We start from the raw sequence: 15000 nt of genomic DNA, 5'->3' as shown, positions 1-15000 counted from the left end.
ACACCCAGACAAATGCACATCTAATCCCTTTCAATAGAATATCAATTTGATTTATGCAAATGATGCCCAACTGGTTAGGAGAGATTTGTCCTTATGTGGCACCTCATGTTAGTTATAACAGTAAAATAAAATGAAATAAAACAAAAGAAATATTACAGAATTGTCAAAACTCAAATACCAAAAAAAATAAAAAAATGTACGGCTTACTCAAATTGTCTTCCCCAGTGAATGAGAAGTTTAGGAATGCTGAGTATCTTCAGAGTATGTGTAGAGTGAGACATGTTCCCTGTCTATAGCCCAACGTCTGTGAGCGCGCCAAGCCAAGGCTGCTTCTGAACTACTGAGTTCTAACTTCTAATGAGTTCCCAGTAGTCACAATGTACAGCCATGTTCCTGTGCCACATACCTCAACTGGAACAATGTCAGTCTATATCATCACGTATTCACTGTAAGATTCCTCTAACAACACAGGCTTATAATCTTATCACACTGTCTATTCGGCTACTTCGCTATTTTGGATAGCTTATCGTTAGCAGGGAAATAGCAGGGAAAAGCAGGGGAATACCAGGGAAAAGCAGGGGAATAGCAGGGAAATAGCAGGGAAAACCAGGGAAAAGCAGGGAAAAGCAGGGAAAACCAGGGAAAAGCAGGGAAAAGCAGGGAAAAGCAGGGAAAAAGCAGGGAAAAGCAGGGAAAACCAGGGAAAAGCAGGGGAATAGCAGGGAAAAGCAGGGAAAAAGCAGGGAAAAGCAGGGAAAACCAGGGAAAAGCAGGGAAAAGCAGGGAAAAGCAGGGAAAAAGCAGGGAAATAGCAGGGAAAACCAGGGAAAAGCAGGGAAAAGCAGGGAAAAGCAGGGAAAAAGCAGGGAAAAGCAGGGAAAACCAGGGAAAAGCAGGGGAATAGCAGGGAAAAGCAGGGAAATAGCAGGGAAAAGCAGGGAAATAGCAGGGAAAAGCAGGGAAAAGCAGGGAAAGCAGGGAAAAAGCAGGGAAAACCAGGGAAAACCAGGGAAAAGCAGGGAAATAGCAGGGAAAAGCAGGGAAAAGCAGGGAAATAGCAGGGAAAAGCAGGGAAATAGCAGGGAAAAGCAGGGAAATAGCAGGGAAAAGCAGGGAAAAGCAGGGAAATAGCAGGGAAAAGCAGGGAAAAGCAGGGAAATAGCAGGGAAAACCAGGGAAAACCAGGGAAAACCAGGGAAATAGCAGGGAAAACCAGGGAAATAGCAGGGAAATAGCAGGGAAATAGCAGGGGAAAGCAGGGAAATCAGGGAAATAGCAGGGAAATAGCAGGGGAAAGCAGGGAAATAGCAGGGAAAAGCGGGGAAAAGCAGGGAAAAGCAGGGAAAAGCAGGGAAATAGCAGGGGAAAGCAGGGGAAAGCAGGGAAATAGCAGGGAAATAGCAGGGAAAAGCAGGGAAATAGCAGGGGAAAGCAGGAAATAGACCTAACTACTCAAAGGCAGGGTGGTCAGCACATTATGTACTTTAACTTCACTAGGGTAGGGGGCAGGATTCGGAATTTTGGATGAAAAGTGTTCCCAAATTAAACTGCCTGCTACGCATGGCCCAGAAGCTAGGATATGCATATAATTGTGGTATTTGTGGATAGAAAACACTCTGAAGTTTCCAAAACTGTTAAAATAATGTCTGTGAGTATAACAGAACTGATATGGCAGGCAAAAACCTGAGGAAAATCCATCCAGGAAGTACTATTATTTTGAAAGGCTGTTTTTCCATTGAAAGCCTATCCACCATACAAAGACTTAGGACCTAGTTCACGAGCTATATGGCTTCTTCTACATGTGGCCAGTCTTTAGGCATTGTTTCAGGCTTTTACTCTGAAAAATGAGGGAGATACAGCACTCTCAATGAGTGGACAGTGAACATTTCCAGACATGAGTCCAGCGTGTGATCGGGAGCGCACCTTTCTTGTTTCTCCTTTTCTATTCACAAAGCTTTTGTCCGTTTGAAATATTAATGATTATTTATGACAAAAACATCCTCAGGATTGATTTTAAACATCGTTTGACATGTTTCTACGAACTGCTATTGTACTTTTTTCTCTTTTCGTCTGGATATTGTCTCTCAGAGGTCTCCTGATTATAGAACTATGTCTCTCTATAGACCTGGGTCTCTCAGAGGTCTCCTGATTATAGAACTATGTCTCTCAGAGGTCTCCTGATTATAGAACTATGTCTCTCTATAGACCTGGGTCTCTCAGAGGTCTCCTGATTATAGAACTATGTCTCTCAGAGGTCTCCTGATTATAGAACTATGTCTCTCTATAGACCTGGGTCTCTCAGAGGTCTCCTGATTATAGAACTATGTCCTCTCTATAGTCCTGGGTCTCTCAGAGGTCTCCTGATTATAGAACTATGTCTCTCTATAGACCTGGGTCTCTCAGAGGTCTCCTGATTATAGAACTATGTCTCTCTATAGACCTGGGTCTCTCAGAGGTCTCCTGATTATAGAACTATGTCTCTCTATAGTCCTGGGTCTCTCAGAGGTCTCCTGATTATAGAACTATGTCTCTCTATAGTCCTGGGTCTCTCAGAGGTCTCCTGATTATAGAACTATGTCTCTCTATAGACCTGGGTCTCTCAGAGGTCTCCTGATTATAGAACTATGTCTCTCTATAGACCTGGGTCTCTCAGAGGTCTCCTGATTATAGAACTATGTCTCTCTATAGACCTGGGTCTCTCAGAGGTCTCCTGATTATAGAACTATGTCTCTCTATAGACCTGGGTCTCTCAGAGGTCTCCTGATTATAGAACTATGTCTCTCTATAGACCTGGGTCTCTCAGAGGTCTCCTGATTATAGAACTATGTCTCTCTATAGTCCTGGGTCTCTCAGAGGTCTCCTGATTATAGAACTATGTCTCTCTATAGACCTGGGTCTCTCAGAGGTCTCCTGATTATAGAACTATGTCTCTCTATAGACCTGGGTCTCTCAGAGGTCTCCTGATTATAGAACTATGTCTCTCTATAGACCTGGGTCTCTCAGAGGTCTCCTGATTATAGAACTATGTCTCTCTATAGTCCTGGGTCTCTCAGAGGTCTCCTGATTATAGAACTATGTCTCTCTATAGACCTGGGTCTCTCAGAGGTCTCCTGATTATAGAACTATGTCTCTCTATAGACCTGGGTCTCTCAGAGGTCTCCTGATTATAGAACTATGTCTCTCTATAGACCTGGGTCTCTCAGAGGTCTCCTGATTATAGAACTATGTCTCTCTATAGACCTGGGTCTCTCAGAGGTCTCCTGATTATAGAACTATGTCTCTCTATAGACCTGGGTCTCTCAGAGGTCTCCTGATTATAGAACTATGTCTCTCTATAGACCTGGGTCTCTCAGAGGTCTCCTGATTATAGAACTATGTCTCTCTATAGACCTGGGTCTCTCAGAGGTCTCCTGATTATAGAACTATGTCTCTCTATAGACCTGGGTCTCTCAGAGGTCTCCTGATTATAGAACTATGTCTCTCTATAGACCTGGGTCTCTCAGAGGTCTCCTGATTATAGAACTATGTCTCTCTATAGACCTGGGTCTCTCAGAGGTCTCCTGATTATAGAACTATGTCTCTCTATAGACCTGGGTCTCTCAGAGGTCTCCTGATTATAGAACTATGTCTCTCTATAGACCTGGGTCTCTCAGAGGTCTCCTGATTATAGAACTATGTCTCTCTATAGACCTGGGTCTCTCAGAGGTCTCCTGATTATAGAACTATGTCTCTCTATAGTCCTGGGTCTCTCAGAGGTCTCCTGATTATAGAACTATGTCTCTCTATAGACCTGGGTCTCTCAGAGGTCTCCTGATTATAGAACTATGTCTCTCTATAGTCCTGGGTCTCTCAGAGGTCTCCTGATTATAGAACTATGTCTCTCTATAGACCTGGGTCTCTCAGAGGTCTCCTGATTATAGAACTATGTCTCTCTATAGTCCTGGGTCTCTCAGAGGTCTCCTGATTATAGAACTATGTCTCTCTATAGACCTGGGTCTCTCAGAGGTCTCCTGATTATAGAACTATGTCTCTCTATAGACCTGGGTCTCTCAGAGGTCTCCTGATTATAGAACTATGTCTCTCTATAGACCTGGGTCTCTCAGAGGTCTCCTGATTATAGAACTATGTCTCTCTATAGACCTGGGTCTCTCAGAGGTCTCCTGATTATAGAACTATGTCTCTCTATAGACCTGGGTCTCTCAGAGGTCTCCTGATTATAGAACTATGTCTCTCTATAGACCTGGGTCTCTCAGAGGTCTCCTGATTATAGAACTATGTCTCTCTATAGTCCTGGGTCTCTCAGAGGTCTCCTGATTATAGAACTATGTCTCTCTATAGACCTGGGTCTCTCAGAGGTCTCCTGATTATAGAACTATGTCTCTCTATAGACCTGGGTCTCTCAGAGGTCTCCTGATTATAGAACTATGTCTCTCTATAGACCTGGGTCTCTCAGAGGTCTCCTGATTATAGAACTATGTCTCTCTATAGACCTGGGTCTCTCAGAGGTCTCCTGATTATAGAACTATGTCTCTCTATAGTCCTGGGTCTCTCAGAGGTCTCCTGATTATAGAACTATGTCTCTCTATAGACCTGGGTCTCTCAGAGGTCTCCTGATTATAGAACTATGTCTCTCTATAGACCTGGGTCTCTCAGAGGTCTCCTGATTATAGAACTATGTCTCTCTATAGACCTGGGTCTCTCAGAGGTCTCCTGATTATAGAACTATGTCTCTCTATAGTCCTGGGTCTCTCAGAGGTCTCCTGATTATAGAACTATGTCTCTCTATAGACCTGGGTCTCTCAGAGGTCTCCTGATTATAGAACTATGTCTCTCTATAGACCTGGGTCTCTCAGAGGTCTCCTGATTATAGAACTATGTCTCTCTATAGTCCTGGGTCTCTCAGAGGTCTCCTGATTATAGAACTATGTCTCTCTATAGACCTGGGTCTCTCAGAGGTCTCCTGATTATAGAACTATGTCTCTCTATAGACCTGGGTCTCTCAGAGGTCTCCTGATTATAGAACTATGTCTCTCTATAGACCTGGGTCTCTCAGAGGTCTCCTGATTATAGAACTATGTCTCTCTATAGTCCTGGGTCTCTCAGAGGTCTCCTGATTATAGAACTATGTCTCTCTATAGACCTGGGTCTCTCAGAGGTCTCCTGATTATAGAACTATGTCTCTCTATAGTCCTGGGTCTCTCAGAGGTCTCCTGATTATAGAACTATGTCTCTCTATAGACCTGGGTCTCTCAGAGGTCTCCTGATTATAGAACTATGTCTCTCTATAGACCTGGGTCTCTCAGAGGTCTCCTGATTATAGAACTATGTCTCTCTATAGACCTGGGTCTCTCAGAGGTCTCCTGATTATAGAACTATGTCTCTCTATAGACCTGGGTCTCTCAGAGGTCTCCTGATTATAGAACTATGTCTCTCTATAGTCCTGGGTCTCTCAGAGGTCTCCTGATTATAGAACTATGTCTCTCTATAGACCTGGGTCTCTCAGAGGTCTCCTGATTATAGAACTATGTCTCTCTATAGACCTGGGTCTCTCAGAGGTCTCCTGATTATAGAACTATGTCTCTCTATAGACCTGGGTCTCTCAGAGGTCTCCTGATTATAGAACTATGTCTCTCTATAGTCCTGGGTCTCTATAGAACTGAGGACCTTGTTTCTCCTGGTAATAGCGATCATGGATGGAGTGAAACGGAGTTTGAGGAAGTTGAAAAGAATGAGGAAGAGGTAGTGTCTAAAGAGATGGGAAAGGAAACAGATCTTGCAGGCTACTACTGTACACAGCAGCATCACTGTATATAACTACTGTACACAGCAGCATCACTGTATATAACTACTGTACACAGCAGCATCACTGTATATAACTACTGTACATAACAGCACCACTGTATGATACTACTGTACACAACAGCATCACTGTATGATACTACTGTACACAACAGCACCACTGTATTCTACTACTGTACTTGTACTGTCTATAGTATATTGGACCTTGTTTTGGTGTGAGTTGTGTGAATACCTTGTCTATACTGTGTATAGTATATTGGACCTTGTATTGATGTGAGTTGTGTGAATACCTTGTCTATACTGTCTATAGTATATTGGACCTTGTTTTGGTGTGAGTTGTGTGAATACCTTGTCTATACTGTCTATAGTATATTGGACCTTGTATTGATGTGAGTTGTGTGAATACCTTGTCTATACTGTCTATAGCATATTGGACCTTGTCTTAAAGTGAGTTGTGTGAATACCTTGTCTATACTGTCTATAGTATATTGGACCTTGTATTGATGTGAGTTGTGTGAATACCTTGTCTATACTGTCCATAGTATATATATTTATCTTGCTCCTTTGCACCCCAGTATCTCTACTTGCACATTCATCTTCTGCACATTCTACCATTCCAGTGTTTACTTGCTATATTGTAATTACTTCACCACCATGGCCTATTTATTGCCTTACCTCTCTTATCCTACCTCATCTGCACCTGCTGTATATAGATATTTGTACTGTATTATTGATTGTATGTTTGTTTATTCCAGGTGTAACCCTGTGTTGTTGTATGTGTTGAACTGCTTTGCTTTATCTTGACCAGGTCGCAGTTGTAAATGAGAACTTGTTCTCAACTAGCCTACCTGGTTAAATAAAGGTGAAATAAAAAATAAATATTGGACCTTGTATTAAAGTGAGTTGTGTGAATACCTTGTCTATACTGTCTATAGTATATTGGACCTTGTATTAAAGTGAGTTGTGTGAATACCTTGTCTATACTGTCTATAGTATATTGGACCTTGTATTAAAGTGAGTTGTGTGAATACCTTGTCTATACTGTCTATAGTATATTGGACCTTGTATTAAAGTGAGTTGTGTGAATACCTTGTCTATACTGTCTATAGTATATTGGACCTTGTTTTGGTGTGAGTTGTGTGAATACCTTGTCTATACTGTCTATAGTATATTGGACCTTGTATTAAAGTGAGTTGTGTGAATACCTTGTCTATACTGTCTATAGTATATTGGACCTTGTATTAAAGTGAGTTGTGTGAATACCTTGTCTATACTGTCTATAGTATATTGGACAATGTATTAAAGTGAGTTGTGTGAATACCTTGTCTATACTGTCTATAGTATATTGTGTGCAGTGATCTGTGTTGTGTTGTAAAATATTAATTATGTTTTGTTGTCTTTTACCAATTGACCGTCAGTATTCAGATCCATTGATCAGCCTGTTAATGCACAACACTATCGCGTGGCATACTGTAATGTGAGTCCTTTACAGCAGATAGATGGTGCTGGTTCAAACAGCCGTTATTACAGGGATTTGACTAAATTGGTAAGGCAATGTCTGGCTGTGAAGATGAATCATCGGGGTGTAATTACAACAGGCCCATGACATCTTCTGCCTCCTTGAATCCCATGTAGAATCCTGCCAGCGAGGGATATTAGTGGTGAACGGCAAAAACAACTCCTTCCCTCGTTCCCTCGTGTCAGTCTGACTGATAATAACACACACAGCCAAGGTATTGGGTCTTACTGGCTGACTGTTAATAACACACACAGCCAAGGTATTGGGTCTATCTGGCTGACTGATAATAACACACACAGCCAAGGTATTGGATCTGACTGGATGACTGATAATAACACACACAGCCAAGGTATTGGGTCTGACTGGCTGACTGATAATAACACACACAGCCAAGGTATTGGGTCTGACTGGCTGACTGATAATAACACACACAGCCAAGGTATTGGATCTGACTGGCTGACTGATAATAACACACACAGCCAAGGTATTGGATCTGACTGGCTGACTGATAATAACACACACAGCCAAGGTATTGGGTCTGACTGGCTGACTGATAATAACACACACAGCCAAGGTATTGGATCTGACTGGATGACTGATAATAACACACACAGCCAAGGTATTGGATCTGACTGGCTGACTGATAATAACACACACAGCCAAGGTATTGGATCTGACTGGCTGACTGATAATAACACACACAGCCAAGGTATTGGGTTTGACTGGCTGACTGATAATAACACACACAGCCAAGGTATTGGATCTGACTGGCTGACTGATAATAACACACACAGCCAAGGTATTGGGTCTGACTGGCTGACTGATAATAACACACACAGCCAAGGTATTGGGTCTGACTGGCTGACTGATAATAACACACACAGCCAAGGTATTGGATCTGACTGGCTGACTGATAATAACACACACAGCCAAGGTATTGGATCGGACTGGCTGACTGATAATAACACACACAGCCAAGGTATTGGGTCTGACTGGCTGACTGATAATAACATACACAGCCAAGGTATTGGATCTGACTGGCTGACTGATAATAACACACACAGCCAAGGTATTGGATCTGACTGGCTGACTGATAATAACACACACAGCCAAGGTATTGGATCTGTCTGGCTGACTGATAATAGGTCACAACTTGCAGACTTGTTTACGCTGCTGTGCGTTTTGTTGCCGATCTTACTTTGCTACCTGACGGTTTTTTACTTTTTCATTACCGTATATTTTTACTTTTTCCCTCACTCAACTTTTTTCATTAAAATTTTTCGCCCCGGAGGTTTTATCTGGACATGGTTCGTCAGGACTTCAAACAGCCGAAGCTAAGTAACATTAAAACCTCTTGAGGATACCCTAGGATAGGGGGCGCCACAGCGCATTTTGAAAAAAATTTGTTCCCATTTTCAACGGCCTACTAATCAAACTCAGAAGCTAGGACATGCATATACTTATTATATATGGATAGAAAACACCCTAAAGTTTCTAAAACTGTTTGAATGGTGTCTGTGAGTATAACAGAACTCATATGGCAGTCAAAACCCCGAGACCGATTGAAACAGGAAGTGGAATTCTGAATTGTGGACTCGACTTCATCACTTTGCCTATTAATCACACCGTGAGCAATGTCTACCCCCACCTTTGGAAACGTTTTAAAACACTCTGCAATCGTCCCCGTCGAATCTTATTGGCTCTCTTGGTGTTACAGGCCCTGAAGATTAATGTTTTACAACGTTTGACATGTTTGAACGAACCTAGAGGAGAAAAAAAAAGATTTTCCGAAACTACTGTCCCGCGCACGTCGGAGCATTGGGAGACAGCCCTAGGACACGCTACCAACAGCAGGCTAATGGAACATGAATGATGGACTTTTTCGACCGAAAATACATCTGTTGTGGACCTGGGAATCCTGGAAGTGCTTTCTGATGAAGACAACTAAAGGTAGGCGATTATTGACAATATTATACAAGATCAGATGTGACTTGCGATTGTTCCAAGATGGCGCGGAGCTAGTTTTCCAGGCTCATTTTCTGAGTATCGCATCTCCTTTTATCGCAAAGTGTGATTACCCAGTAAAGTTAATTTAAAATCTGGTATGACAGGTGTTCTCAAGAGATATTGATCTATAAATGTTAGATTGACAATATAAATTTTAAAAATTGTTTTCGAATAGTAATAAAGGGAATTATGCACTGTTGCCCGGGACGCATTTGAGGGGAAAATAGTTAGTCAACGTCAGACGCCGATGTAAAATGCTGTTTTTATATATAAATATGACCTTTATTGAACAAAAGAATGCATGCTGTGTGTAACATGATGTCCTAGGTGTGTCATCTGATGAAGTTTGTAAAAGGTTAGTGCTGCATTTAGCTGTCTTCTGGGTTTATGTGACATTATATGCTAGCTTGAAAAATGGGTGTCTGATTATTTCTGGCTTGGTACTCTGCTGACATTATCTAATGTTTTGCTTTCGCTGTAAAGCCTTTTTGAAATCGGACAACGTGGTTAGATTAAGGAGATGTTTATCTTTCAAAGAGTGTATGTTTCAAAAATTTGAATTTTGACATTTATTTGGTTTCAAATTTGCCGCTCTTGAAATGCACCTGCTGTTGATAGGGTGCACCACGGGTGGCACGCTAGCGTCCCACATAACCCCAAGAGGTTAACATGATGCCTTCTAATTGCAGTCGTTGTACTTATAATATACAGGAGAACGATCGCCTTACGGCAAGGATAGCTGTGCTGCAAGCCCAGCTTCAGACGCAATCGTTAGGCAAGGGTAATTTCAGTGTAGGAAAGGATGAAACAGCGTCTGTGCCACCAGTAAGTACAGATAGTAACGTTAGTATAAACCCCCTCGCACGGTCCCCGCAGCCGGACATCTTTCTCATGGCTTCTGGAGGGAAACGCTGTAGGAATGCTCAACCGGTGTCGCTTATTCAGCCGACAGAAACTTTCAACCGGTTCTCCCCATTAAGCGAGTCGGAGTCGGAGGCCGAGACTTCTCTGGTCTCTACTCCTCCCGTTGTGGGGTCTGAGACGCCGACGGCTCCCACCATTAGCTCTGACAAATTGAAAACCCTAGTCATTGGCGACTCCATTACCCGCAGTATTAGACTTAAAACTAATCATCCAGCGATCATACACTGTTTACCAGGGGGCAGGGCTACCGACGTTAAGGCTAATCTAAAGACGGTGCTGGCTAAAGCTAAAACTGGCGAGTGTAGAGAGTATAGAGATATTGTTATCCACGTCGGCACCAACGATGTTAGGATGAAACAGTCAGAGGTCACCAAGCGCAACATAGCTTCAGCGTGTAAATCAGCTAGAAAGATGTGTCGGCATCGATTAATTGTCTCTGCCCCCCTCCCAGTTAGGGGGAGTGATGAGCTCTACAGCAGAGTCTCACAACTCAATCGCTGGTTGAAAACTGTTTTCTGCCCCTCCCAAAAGATAGAATTTGTAGATAATTGGCCCTCTTTCTGGGACTCACCCACAAACAGGACCAAGCCTGGCCTGTTGAGGAGTGACGGACTCCATCCTAGCTGGAGGGGTGCTCTCATCTTATCTACGAACATAGACAGGGCTCTAACTCCTCTAACTCCACAATGAAATAGGGTGCAGGCCAGGCAGCAGGCTGTTAGCCAGCCTGCCAGCTTAGTGGAGTCTGCCACTAGCACAGTCAGCGTAGTCAGCTCAGCTTTCCCCATTGAGACCGTGTCTGTGCCTCGATCTAGGTTGGGCAAAATTAAAAATGGCGGTGCTCGCTTTAGCAATCTCACTAGTATAAAGACCTCCTCCATTCCTGCCATTATTGAAAGAGATTGTGATACCTCACATCTCAAAATTGGGTTACTTAATGTTAGATCCCTCACTTCCAAGGCAGTTATAGTCAATTAACTAATCACTGATCATAATCTTGATGTGATTGGCCTGACTGAAACATGGCTTAAGCCTGATGAATTTACTGTGTTAAATGAGGCCTCACCCCCTGGTTACACTAGTGACCATACCCCCCGTGCATCCGGCGAAGGCGGAGGTGTTGCTAACATTTACGATAGCAAATTTCAATTTACAAAAAAAAAAAACAATGATGTTTTCATCTTTTGAGCTTCTAGTCATGAAATCTATGCAGCCTACTCACTCACTTTTTATAGCTACTGTTTACAGGCCTCCTGGGCCATATGCAGTGTTCCTCACTGATTTCCCTGAATTCCTATCGGATTTTGTAGTCATAGAAGATAATATTCACATTTTTGGTGACTTTAATGACGTCAGACCGAGGCTCTGCATCTGTCCTCGTGCTCCTAGATCTTAGTGCCGCTTTTGATACCATCGATCACCACATTCTTTTGGAGAGATTGGAAACCCAAATTGGTCTACATGGACAAGTTCTGGCCTGGTTTAGATCTTATCTGTCGGAAAGATATCAGTTTGTCTCTGTGAATGGTTTGTCCTCTGACAAATCAATTGTAAATTTCGGTGTTCCTCAAGGTTCCGTTTTAGGACCACTATTGTTTTCACTATCTATTTTACCTCTTGGGGATGTCATTCGAAAACATAATGTTAAATTTCACTGCTATGCGGACGACACACAGCTGTACATTTCAATGAAACATGGTGAAGCCCCAAAATTGCCCTCGCTAGAAACCTGTGTTTCAGACATAAAGAAGTGGATGGCTGCAAACTTTCTACTTTTAAACTCGGACAAAACAGAGATGCTTGTTCTAGGTCCCAAGAAACAAAGAGATCTTCTGTTGAATCTGACAATTAATCTGGATGGTTGTACAGTCGTCTCAAATAAAACTGTGAAGGACCTCGGCGTTACTCTGGACCCTGATCTCTCTTTTGAAGAACATATCAAGACTGTTTCAAGGACAGCTTTTTTCCATCTACGTAACATTGCAAAAATCAGAAACTTTCTGTCCAAAAATGACGCAGAAAAATTAATCCATGCTTTTGTTACTTCTAGGCTGGACTACTGCAATCCTCTACTTTCCGGCTACCCGGATAAAGCACTAAACAAACTTCAGTTAGTGCTAAATACGGCTGCTAGAATCCTGACTAGAACCAAAAAATTTGATCATATTACTCCAGTGCTAGCCTCCCTACACTGGCTTCCTGTTAAGGCAAGGGCTGATTTCAAGGTTTTACTGCTAACCTACAAAGCATTACATTGGCTTGCTCCTACCTATCTTTCCGATTTGGTCCTGCCGTACATACCTACACGTACGCTACGGTCACAAGACGCAGGCCTCCTAATTGTCCCTAGAATTTCTAAGCAAACGGCTGGAGGTAGGGCAATCTCCTATAGAGCTCCATTTTTATGGAATGGTCTGCCTACCAATGTGAGAGACGCAGACTCAGTCTCAACCTTTAAGTCTTTACTGAAGACTTATCTCTTCAGTAGGTCCTATGATTAAGTATAGTCTGGCCCAGGAGTGTGAAGGTGAACGGAAAGGCTGGAGCAACGAACCGCCCTTGCTGTCTCTGCCTTGCCGGTTCCCCTCTTTCCACTGGGATTCTCTGCCTCTAACCCTTTTACAGGGGCTGAGTCACTGGCTTACTGGTGTTCTTCCATGCCGTCCATGGGAGGGGTGCGTCACTTGAGTGGGTTGAGTCACTGACGTGGTCTTCCTGTCTGGGTTGGCGCCCCCCCTTGGGTTGTGCCATGGCGGAGATCGTTGTGGGCTATACTCGGCCTTGTCTTAGGACGGTAAGTTGGTGGTTGGAGACATCCCTCTAGTGGTGTGGGGGCTGTGCTTTGGCAAAGTGGGTGGGGTTATATCCTGCCTGTTTGGCCCTGTCCGGGGGTATCATCGGATGGGGCCACAGTGTCTTCTGATCCCTCCTGTCTCAGCCTCCAGTATTTATGCTGCAGTAGTTTATGTGTCGGGGGGCTAGTTTCAGTTTGTTACATCTCGAGTATTTCTCTTGTCTTATCCGGTGTCCTGTGTGAATTTAAATATGCTCTCTCTAATTCTCTCTTTCTCTCTTTCTGTCTTTCTCTCGGACGACCTGAGCCCTAGGACCATGCCTCAGGACTACCTGGTATGATGACTCCTTGCTGTCCCCAGTCCACCTGGCCGTGCTGCTGCTCCAGCTTCAACTGTTCTGCCTGCGGCTATGGAACCCTGACCTGTTCACCGGACGTGCTTGTTGCACCCTCGACAACTACTATGATTATTATTATTTGACCATGCTGGTCATTTATGAACATTTTAACATCTTGACCATGTTCTGTTATAATATCCACCCTGCACAGCCAGAAGAGGACTGGCCACCCCTCATAGCCTGGTTCCTCTCTAGGTTTCTTCCTAGGTTTTTGGCCTTTCTAGGGAGTTTTTCCTAGGGAGTTTTTCCTAGCCACCGTGCTTCTTTCACATGCTTTGCTTGCTGTTTGGGGTTTTAGGCTGGGTTTCTGTACAGCACTTTGAGATATCAGCTGATGTACGAAGGGCTATATAAATAAATTTGATTTGAATTTGATTTGATAACACACAGCCAAGGTATTGGGTCTGACTGGATGACTGATAATAACACACACAGCCAAGGTATTGGATCTGACTGGCTGACTGATAATAACACACACAGCCAAGGTATTGGGTTTGACTGGATGACTGATAATAACATACACAGCCAAGGTATTGGATCTGACTGGCTGACTGATAATAACATACACAGCCAAGGTATTGGATCTGACTGGCTGACTGATAATAACACACACAGCCAAGGTATTGGGTCTGACTGGCTGACTGATAATAACACACACAGCCAAGGTATTGGGTTTGACTGGATGACTGATAATAACACACACAGCCAAGGTATTGGATCTGACTGGCTGACTGATAATAACACACACAGCCAAGGTATTGGATCTGACTGGCTGACTGATAATAACACACATAGCCAAGGTATTGGATCTGACTGGCTGACTGATAATAACACACACAGCCAAGGTATTGGATCTGACTGGCTGACTGATAATAACATACACAGCCAAGGTATTGGATCTGACTGGCTGACTGATAATGACATGCATCCCTGGACCCCACACCATCACTAATACATTACATCTACCTGGAGCTGTAGGGGTTACATCCCTGGACCCCACACCATCACCAATACATTACATCTACCTGGAGCTGTAGGGGTCACATCCCTGGACCCCACACCATCACCAATACATTACATCTACCTGGAGCTGTAGGGGTTACATCCCTGGACCCCACACCATCACCAATACATTACATCTACCTGGAGCTGTAGGGGTTACATCCCTGGACCCCACACAATCACCAATACATTACATCTACCTGGAGATGTAGGGGTTACATCCCTGGACCCCACACCCTCACAAATACATTACATCTACCTGGAGCTGTAGGGGTTACATCCCTGGACCCCACACCATCACCAATACATTACATCTACCTGGAGCTGTAGGGGTTACATCCCTGGACCCCACACCATCACCAATACATTACATCTACCTGGAGCTGTAGGGGTCACATCCCTGGACCCCACACCATCACCAATACATTACATCTACCTGGAGCTGTAGGGGTTACATCCCTGGACCCCACACCATCACCAATACATTACATCTACCTGGAGCTGTAGGGGTTACATCCCTGGACCCCACACCATCACCAATACATTACATCTACCTG

The 15000-nt window shown here is 43.5% G+C and overlaps 1 protein-coding gene across 1 annotated transcript in view; it reads right to left on the bottom strand.

The window, feature by feature from the left end:
* LOC106595568 (thyrotropin-releasing hormone-degrading ectoenzyme) overlaps nucleotides 1-15000 on the bottom strand; it is a 410422-nt gene that overhangs the window by 128627 nt on the left and 266795 nt on the right.

This window comes from Salmo salar, chromosome 07 (assembly GCF_965601325.2).
Source record: "Salmo salar chromosome 07, fSalSal1, whole genome shotgun sequence".
Taxonomy (NCBI): Eukaryota; Metazoa; Chordata; class Actinopteri; order Salmoniformes; family Salmonidae; genus Salmo; species Salmo salar.
Note: the sequence above shows the minus strand (reverse complement) of the source record. Positions and strands in the feature narration are given on the sequence as shown.